The sequence below is a fragment of the Lagenorhynchus albirostris genome, chromosome 10, assembly GCF_949774975.1.
Source record: "Lagenorhynchus albirostris chromosome 10, mLagAlb1.1, whole genome shotgun sequence".
Taxonomy (NCBI): domain Eukaryota; kingdom Metazoa; phylum Chordata; class Mammalia; order Artiodactyla; family Delphinidae; genus Lagenorhynchus; species Lagenorhynchus albirostris.
In genome coordinates, this window is record NC_083104.1 from 83174282 (window position 1) to 83183836 (window position 9555).

Here is a 9555-nt window from a genome sequence, read left to right on the forward strand (position 1 = left end):
TGTGTGTGTGTGTGTGTGTGTGTGTGTGTGTGTGTGGCTCTTCACCCTACTGCATGCTGATATAGCCCTTGGACCTGGCCTGTATGGGTTTTTGAGCTCTTTGGTTTCCAGCTGGGTTAGGTCAGTGGGAGTCCCAGGAGGAGATATGAGTGGCAGGTATTTACTTCTTGTCTCTCTCCCTGCAGGTCACCTGATGAACTGCATTACTTGACCGGGGGCCACACCTCAAGGTAGCCCTCTCTACAAGGCTCTCTTCCGAGTTCAATTAATTACACTCTCTCGATGCCTCCTCAGGTATAGGAGTAATAATACCCCTACTATTACTTGTGCTGGAGAACTACACCCTCCCTGGTGGTTTTTCTCTAATTGTATACATCTTTATAAATAGTCCTTATATTAAAAATAAAAATGAGTGCTTTCTGAATGTCTCAGTATAAATTCCTCTAGCATGCATATGCTTTGAAAGGTTCAATATTACTAGAAGTCTTATTGTGAAATATGTAAGTCTTCTGTCCCCTAATTCCTCAAATTACCTTGTCTAGATGCCACCAAAATTAACATTTTAACTGTTTCCTTCTTGGATTTACAGATCTCTATTTTCCTAAATAATATGTATAACTGCTATTATTGATTAATCAATTAAGATATTATCCACTTACTTTCCATCATGTTAATTAGTTAACTGTTTTACACCACCATCACCCACTACTCCTTATCCTTCCAAAATAATTATGTCTCAGCTTTTGTTTAATTCAACATTTATTGTTTAGGTCATTTTCCTATGAAAGTATTATACACAGCATTGTTGTGAGCTATGATTCTGTTTCCATTCTTCACTGGATGCTAATAATTGCCTAAAAAGGCAAACTTTAAAAAGAAAACCTTTAATGTACCTAAGTTCCTTCGCATCTATTGGTAATTGCTAATTCTTCCTTAACTGCCAAATAGCTTTCAGTAGAGCTTTCCACAAGATCAATCAAATCAGGTAATACATCAGTTCAAATATTTTTCTTGAAGCTATTTTTCCAGTTGACCTCTACTTGCTTGCAGTCTGAACTGGTTGCTCTGTGGACCTGCTGCACAGCTGTCATCTGAATCTTCTCTTTGCTCACCTGTTTATAATCTATTTTTTGTTCGTTTAATTGCTCCACTGTTTTAGTGGAGAGTGTTCTCAAGGGTTTTTTGTTTTTATTTTTTAGGTTATAAAAATAACTCAAAGTCTGAGGTAATGGTGAAGAGAACCTTCAATATGCTTATCTGTTATGTTAGACTTTCCCAACTTACATCGGTTGCCCCATACATAGATCCTTAGTATTTTTACCTTTCATTTTTGAAAGTCTGTTTTTTTTCAGTCCTGCCAGCAGGGTAAAGCCCTAACTGGCAGAGATCTGAGAGTAAGGTGAAGAAAAAGAGCTAAGCATTTCGGCCTTCAGCGTTCCTATACACCAAAATGCTTAACCTCTCCCGTTCTCACTATGGTACTCAGATCCTCATCTGTAAGAGTCTAACCCCATTCTTTATTTCCTTTGAAGGATAAATCTCCAAATTTCTTCCTGGGCGGTGGAAGGCCAAACAGTCAGTATATATAAGTGCAGAGAATTTAGGAATCTAATTGCTTCTCAAATTTTAGACAATCTGCTTAAATTTCCCTTTAGCCTCCAGTACATAGCGCTCTCAGTTCCAGAGCTTTTTGAAGAATCTTTGGTATAAATCAGGTTGTTTCTGTGAAGTCTATTTGTCCACCTGTTTTCTGGCTTTAATGTTTCTTGCTTTTCAATTCTCTTGTGTTCTTCCCATAGTTGTGCTTTAAAAAGTCTTTTTACTATAGTATCAGTGAGTTTTCGGAGGACATACAATAAAATATGTAATTTCTGTCTCAATAATATCTTAATTTAATATGGATAATGTTTGTTATAGAAACTCCATGTAATTTCTAACCCATCTAAAAATTTTAAGTTGAACTGAATCAAGCTAGCAATGCTTCAAGTTATTCCAAAATTTGATGACTATTGGAAAGCATACTATGACTTAAAAGCATAGTCTTCAAACCAGTACATATTGTTTCAAGTGATCTTACTTTACCTTACCAGTGGTCCCATGGCAAGGGGAGGTTTAAAAGAAAAGTATGCAATCCATTATTCTTTAGTAAAACACTTCATTTCTGATGGCAGATTTCCAAAGCACCAATAAAACTGACCAAAACTATGAGAAACATCCGACAGTAGAAACCGACCCTCCTGGAATCCACACAATGATAGTCCAACAAAGTGATTCAAAATTAGCTGCACTTAATATAGTCAAAGGAAATGACACACAAAATTAAGAATTTTGACTCAAAAAAAAACCCACCTGAAAATAGAAAAAGAAAATATAAACTTTAAAACAAAACTTTAAAAAATAATTTAAGAATGTAATGGATGGGTTTTAAAACAAATTAGCAAAAAGAGTTAATAAACTGGTAAGGTGAAATTATCCAGAATAAAAAGGTTATTAAAGGAAAACACAATCAAGAAGTTGAGAAGGTATAACACATTGACAGTTACAGCCAAGAAGGCAAGGAGAGAAAAGATTGGAAAGAAGCCACATTTGAAAAGATAATAACTGGAAATTGATCTGAATATTCAAAAAGCCCTACTACAACCAAGGTGGATAAATACAAAGACCACACTTAGACATATCTGGTAGCCAGCCTCCAAGATGTCCTCCAAGTGATCCCTGTGGGGATATGATACTTGGGGAATCAGTTCAAATGATGTTATCTGGTTACTGATATTGTGGTGAATAATAAATTGTCCTTTGTCTCTCATCCAGGAGTCTCATATCTTCCGCCAGTATCCATGAAACTGTAGTAGGCTAACTTCTTAGCTTAGAGTAATTATGATTTCTTTTTAGTGTTTGAGTAATTAAGTTCTAGTCTCTTAGCAAGTTTGATGATTATAATACAATAATGTTGTCTAGATCGTTTATTTTTAAAAGAAAATTGAAGTGGCCATTTCACTTTATAAAGGAAACTGATTTTTTTTTTTTTGGTAGTGTCTTTACCATTTTGTCTATGGATGATGGATCAGAAAATAGAACTTTATGGTTATGTCTGTGGATTTTTTTTTTTTTTGTCAATGATAGTCCACTATTCCAGATGCGGAACTGGGCAAAGCCATTTAAAAACTTTTTTATTAAATCCTTTTTAGGCAAAGCCATTTCCCTCCACTTTAGTTCTTGTTCTCATAGACTAACTTCCTCCTTTCCCTATCCTCCCAAAGAAGCTTCTTCTTTGCCAAGCAAGAGTGGTCACTAAAACTTATTTAGACATTTTTGGTACTGTCTTCAAGTCTGTGCAGATCTTATATTACCTTGGTTCTCTGGATTATTATTAATCTTTTAGTTATTAGAGTCCAAACTTACGATCTTTCCTTCATCAAAGACTTTGTTCGCATCCAAGACCAGAGCCAATTTTAGTCTCCTCCCCTGTGACCAGGTGCTGAGTTAGCCATATTCACATCTTAGCTTTCAAATGCATAATTTTAGCCTATTTAATTTTAAATGAATTTGCATTGCTCTGAAGTAAAACTTCTTAGAGACAAAATACTCTTAACAATGAGAAGTAAGGTTTCAAGTGGGGTTCTGCAGATAGAGTATACTAATGTCTCGAGTATGTTAAGGAAAAAGAAACAACTGCTCTCCAAGTGATAAGGCGTTGTGGTGAAACTAGCCCAGGATTCCAGAGCCCAGGGCAGCTGTGCCTTGTCCAAACTGAGGAGATGCTGACTGACCTCCTGCAGGAGCCATCATTGGCCCTTTCTTGATTTCCCACCAAATTCTGCACGGTGCCATTCTTCTCCAAGCGATTCCTAGCATTCTGTTCTTTTTCCAATTTTCTGCCACAGAACTGTAGACATTGTGTTGTCATCGTAGTACAGAAGCCAGGACCATTACTTCCACGGCTGGGTTCACATCCTGTTACCTCACATTTTTCTTCCGGGAAAGGATCACCAGCATCTTCTCCTATGAATCAGTTACTTTTACTCATAATTATGGTTTCCTAAGGAATGCACAGAAGTGACATAAGAAACAGTTATGGCCTGAAACGTTGGCATTTTTAGAATGAACTCCCCAAAACTAAGCAAAAAAAAAAAAATTTTTTTTTCTCATTGTGACAGACCACATTTCTTATGAATGTCCTATATGTGACTGTTTATCTTTGGACCCAGAAAATGACCCATGCACACATCTGTTTCTACTTCTGCCTTATTACTGCATTCTTATTAGTAACAATACAATCTGTCTATCCACTGACCCAATTTTGGGTGCTTAAAAGTTCTTGTTTAGCAGTCCTGGGCTCTAGTAACAGCTCTACTTACAACATGTAGCCACTCCAAGGAATGAGAATGACACTTTCAACTTTGAGAATGACAGAATCTACTTTTCCTCCCATAGGATTTCAAGTATAATTTAAGCTCCAACAATTCTCCCTGATATCTGGCTTTCTGATTCTTTCTCTTCTCCTGCTATCATGTATATACACACAAAAGATGGGTAGGATATATAATTTTTTCATCAAATCACTGTTGACACACGTGGGAATGCTTATGAAGAAGCTCCTCAAATGTAAACACCAGAAAGTAGAAATATCGGCAGTGAGAAATGTAGGGACCTGGTATTCGCTGACTGTGGAGAAAACGTTCAATTCATACAGGAATGGACCGACTATTGGCAAGGGCATCCACTTGGTGACAAAACATCCGCGACTCTGGCGGGACTCGAACCCGCAACCTTTGAATACCTCGCTTCTACACTAGAAGTCCAATGCGCTATCCATTGCGCCACAGAGCCTGACAATGCATAGGGCTTGGCTAGTTCCCAAAGACTGGTGATTATTTATTTGCCTATCAATAAATACAATTCGTGGAGATTTAATCTGTTCCAGTCACCGTGAAAGTTCAAGAAACACAAAAACAAATAACACAGTGCAAGGGACACGCAGTGCCCAACATAGGGGAATTTCTGAGCCTTTCAGTGACTAATGTCATTCGTTGTCATGAAATAAGAAATAGTTTGTCCAGTTTCATTTGGTCTCTCCAAGTCCACTCTCGGGACGGTTGGCTTCGCAAAAATGGAATTTGAGGAACTTCCAGCAAATGACGTTGGGAGATATTGTAAATATGTGGCCAGCCCCACCACTCCCTTTCCTCCAGTTTGGAGTTCTCTCTTCCGATCTGGGGGCCCTTCTTGTTCGTACTTGTGTTCTTTTTGAAAACGGTGAGTTCGTATGTTGTTTTGCCAATGGGCTCATGGAGCAACGCAATCCCACTGTCGCCCTCTCTCTTGAAGGAGAGGACTACAGTTTTTAAATGCGTCCAGGGAGCTTTGGAAAGATCGCAGGTTTTCTAACTCGGGAATTTTCTTTTGGTGACTGCGCTGAGATTAAAAGACGCCTTTTTATTCGCTGCCGCTTTTCTGTGACACCGTATGGTCCAGTCGCACTGGCTCATTTAGCGACCGTCGGTCACGTGGGTTGATGTCTTTGAGGACAGAAAGGGATGAATTACAGGTGAGGTCATTAAGGGTGAAACTCAAGTGCAGGAGAGTCCAATGTTTGTTGACCCGGAGCAGGCGAGTGGCTGTGATCTGAGGAACTGGAGGAGGGTTGTGGAAGGAAGAGAAGAAAGCTCAGGCCATTTTATTTCAGAAATGAAAATAATTCTGAAAATTACAAGACAAAACGCGATCTCTGAACCGACTGTCTGCAAAAACGCAAAGCAGAAAAAGGACGTGTTAGACCAGAGCTGAAGTTTGAGTTGAGTGAAAAAGTTCTTGCAGCCCTAGAGCCTAGGAGCCTGGGTATTGAGGGCCTGCGCGTTCACATCCGCAGCCCACTCCTGCATCCTCTCCTCCGGGCCGTGGTTGCTCTCCCAATGCTCGGCTTCTTCCCAGGACCACGCCGCGCATCACTCCCTTAGCTCCTCAGCTCCTTCCGGCAGCCTAAGGACTGGGGAGGTGGGAGGTAGATCTGGTCAAGCTTCCTTGACCACAGAGTTTATACTCCAGCCTCTTGTCTTTGAGGACGTGTCGGTTCAAGTCCAAGTTTCGGGAACTGAGGAGACGCGGGCCGGAGCTGAGTGGCACCTCCAGGCAGCCTCAGACTTGGAAATGCTAGTGGGAGAAGGACCCGGAATGAAGGGCACTCGAAAGAATCGGGGTCGTCTGCGTTTGCTTTCACAGCTAACCGGTAACTGACTTTGATGACAGTAAACTGGGTTGCCCTTCCCCTGGCCCAAAGGACTATTCGAAGTCTCACGTGGGGGGAATGCTGGCTAAGAGTCGGTGGGGGGCTGACCAGCTCCCTTCCTTACTGAAAAGGAGGATTCAGGGACGGTCTCCAATCCGCTCAGAAGTTCTGTCGCGCACAAAGCTCAAAGGACAGGTAGAAACATGTAAATAAAGCTATGCAGAATTAAGTTTTATTATAAATAGGGTTGATTCTGGGTTTAGAGATTATGTGGTTCATGAGAGGAGGATTTTGAGCCAGCTCCCTGCTACTGGGAAACAGGACAGGGACAGTTAATTTAGACTCCCAATCCCCATTCTGGGAATCGAAGTGTGTTGCTAGGGCACAAGTAAATACCAACACATTTTCAGATTACAAGGGAAAAGTTTTCTCAAGTCCATATCTCCCAAACTCTCATTCGTAGTTAAATTTCACCAGCTTCTCTTTTCCTCTGCTGTAACAGGAGTAATTATTCCCTTCTTTATAATCTCACAAGATGTTATTTGTTCCTGAAACCATAGCACTTACCAAATACAGTCATTTCAGCTAATTTTAAGCTTGATAACACTTGAATCAGTAATTCGTTTTGTAAAACACTGTTCTAGGAAATTAATATTGAGTGAAGAAAAACATTTGGTGCACAAAAACAATGATGGTATTTTAAAACATTGATAACAGTAGCACAGCAGAAATTACATAGCAGTCCAACAAAGGGGAATATTTCATTAATTCTTACTTCATCTGAATAATGGAACATTACAAAGCCACTGAAATAACATTTAGAAAGCTCCTGAAAAAATATTGATATAATATTCAATTAAATTAGTAAAACACACAATTTAGAGAGATAAAAGCAGCCCTTGACATTTGGGAGCTGATCTGGTACTATCAGCTAGGACTTGATGTTCTTTTATTGAACAGAAACAATTTCACAGAGCACCAATGTCAGACAAGGCCATTCTATGACCATGGTTGATCAAGACAAAATTAAGATCAATTTGTAATCATGCCTGAACACAAACACAAACATGAAACACACACACACACACACACACACACACACACACACTTGCAGAAAAGCATTGTTCAAACCACAAAAATGACCCCAAACCTCATCTTGGTAAATACACATGCCAAAAAATGACTAAGGTTTTTTGCCAATCATAGTTTTAGCATTGCTCTATTCTTCCTTCCTTCAGGATAGGATTTTAAATCCTAATCCTAAATTTAAGCTATTTAATCACAGAATCACCCCTTACTTCCAGACAACATTTAATCTAAAACAAAGTCCTGATTCTTTAACTCTTTTCCCAAATCGCCCAACACAAGACTAAATTCTTTGAGTACTTTTTAGTACTCTTTTACTAGGATGTACCCATGCTTCCCCACCGTGTTCTCAATTGCTACAAGGAGCTCTATGCCCAACTTGTTCAACTGCATATGTATTCCTGGTGGTTTCTATCTGGAAGATATTGGCACAATTCATATCCTGTATGACTTCAACTATCCACATTTTTCTGCATTCAAAATACTGAGGGAGAGATAAACCAAAGTGCTGCTGTTGCTGGCTTCTCTCCATGCCCCCCCGACCCCCAGTGTGTTAGTCATCATTACCCAAGTTTTCTCAAGAAGGAGAAATTTATTTTACTTGGCACAAGAAAGATGAATTCTCTAAACGTAGACTCAAGGACTTTGAGGTTACTGAATGTTACCTCAGTAGTATTTGGTTTGATCAACTGTCTTTTTCAATGCCCTTCACAATCACGTGGGCCTTGAGTTTGTTTCTTGAATAATTGATGCTAGTTAGAAGTTTATAGAATCCATGGAGGCGTCTCTCCCCCCCATCACCTGCTAATATTTAATTAGACTTTTTAAATTATTTTGTATGCATACTTTGATAAACTAATCTTCTATGGGTCTTTATTTTCATAACAAAAAAATTGTAACTTTAAAAAAACGTTTTAGGAACCCTCCTGACACAGGTCTGCCCCAAAAATACTCCTACAGGGACAGAAGATAAAGATTTTAAATATATTTGGCAATCTCTTAATGCACATGGTTGGGAATTTTCCAAAAATTGCCAATGGAAAAACACATTAGAAATGCTCTGAATCTATGAGCACACAGAGTGAGTGATGCACTTGCTTCTCATGACCAGGTTTCTTCTGTTAGTCATGGCATTATTGATCTTTTCTGGATATAGATAAAAGTAAATTATTTGATATTTAATTAGATCTACCCCTCCCATAAGGCTTTCTCAGTGATATCTGAATTGAATAGAACTCTATTTAAAGAACACTTTTTTACCTCTGGTTAAATATAATGTATTAAATCCAAGCAATTACCTACCAGCTTTCTCAAGGATACATCGTATTCATCAGCTCTCACCTCTTACACATTAACAGTTTGTTGGTCATAAAATGGGGACCTATATATGCATCTTGGGATCCAGCATCTGCATTTAACCATTCTATTCTGAATCGTTTCTGCAGAGCATCTGGAAATTCTGCTGAAGGAACCAGTGAGTTACAAATGTAAAAAGGAGAACGGGAAACGTGCAGTGTGAGTTACATTTAGAGAAAACGAGCCCTTGCATTGCCCCCAAAAAACTGAACACGTAATCCATTTTTTAGAAAGCAGCTATGATCTCACAGAAAATGAAACTCATGGACCGGCAATGCCTCTTCTTAATGTGTGTGGAAAGTGAAAGCGTATTTGCATCTGCAAAGCACTTTCCCAAACACAGTGAGATTAATACTTTGGGCCTAAATTAGGAGCCTAGGAACAACGAGTGAGGGAATCCAGAGGAGATTTTCAACGTCGTTTTTCTCTCCTCCCACCTTAGACACAAATCAGCGGGAGCATTTCCTTCCCTGAAACCCGTTGTGCACAGTATCATTCATCGAGCAGGCTAGAAGTTCTAGCAGAAGTGTTGGTCCCACCACGCCTAAAAGTAGGATTACGCTGATTTCACCTCGGTGCTGAGTAAATTTGGTTCCTGCTTCGGAGACCCCAGCACCCGGCATGAAACCAACTCATCCGCGAGGGAGGCAGGCGCTAATTGGTGAACTGACCTGAACTTTGAACAATGATACTTGTACAGCGAGTACTCTCATCCCAGTTCTCCTAAATGTCGGGGCTGCCGGAGAGAGTTTGACTTCCCTCCCCAAGCTTTCATTCACCTTAGTGTTTTTGCCCAACTCGCTGCACACACTTTTATCTACACAGGAGTCTTATCTTTATATCTACCACATATCGTTTCATAGTGAGACCCCTCCCTTCCCATACCA

General features: G+C 39.6%; 1 non-coding gene across 1 annotated transcript; it reads right to left on the bottom strand.

Annotated features, from left to right (window-relative positions):
• Positions 1-4742: 4742 nt before the first annotated feature.
• TRNAR-UCU (transfer RNA arginine (anticodon UCU)) lies at positions 4743-4830 on the bottom strand. The gene is given in 2 exon segments: positions 4743-4778; positions 4794-4830. It is a non-coding gene; the product is annotated as a tRNA-Arg (tRNA).
• Between the last annotated feature and the right edge of the window lie 4725 nt (positions 4831-9555).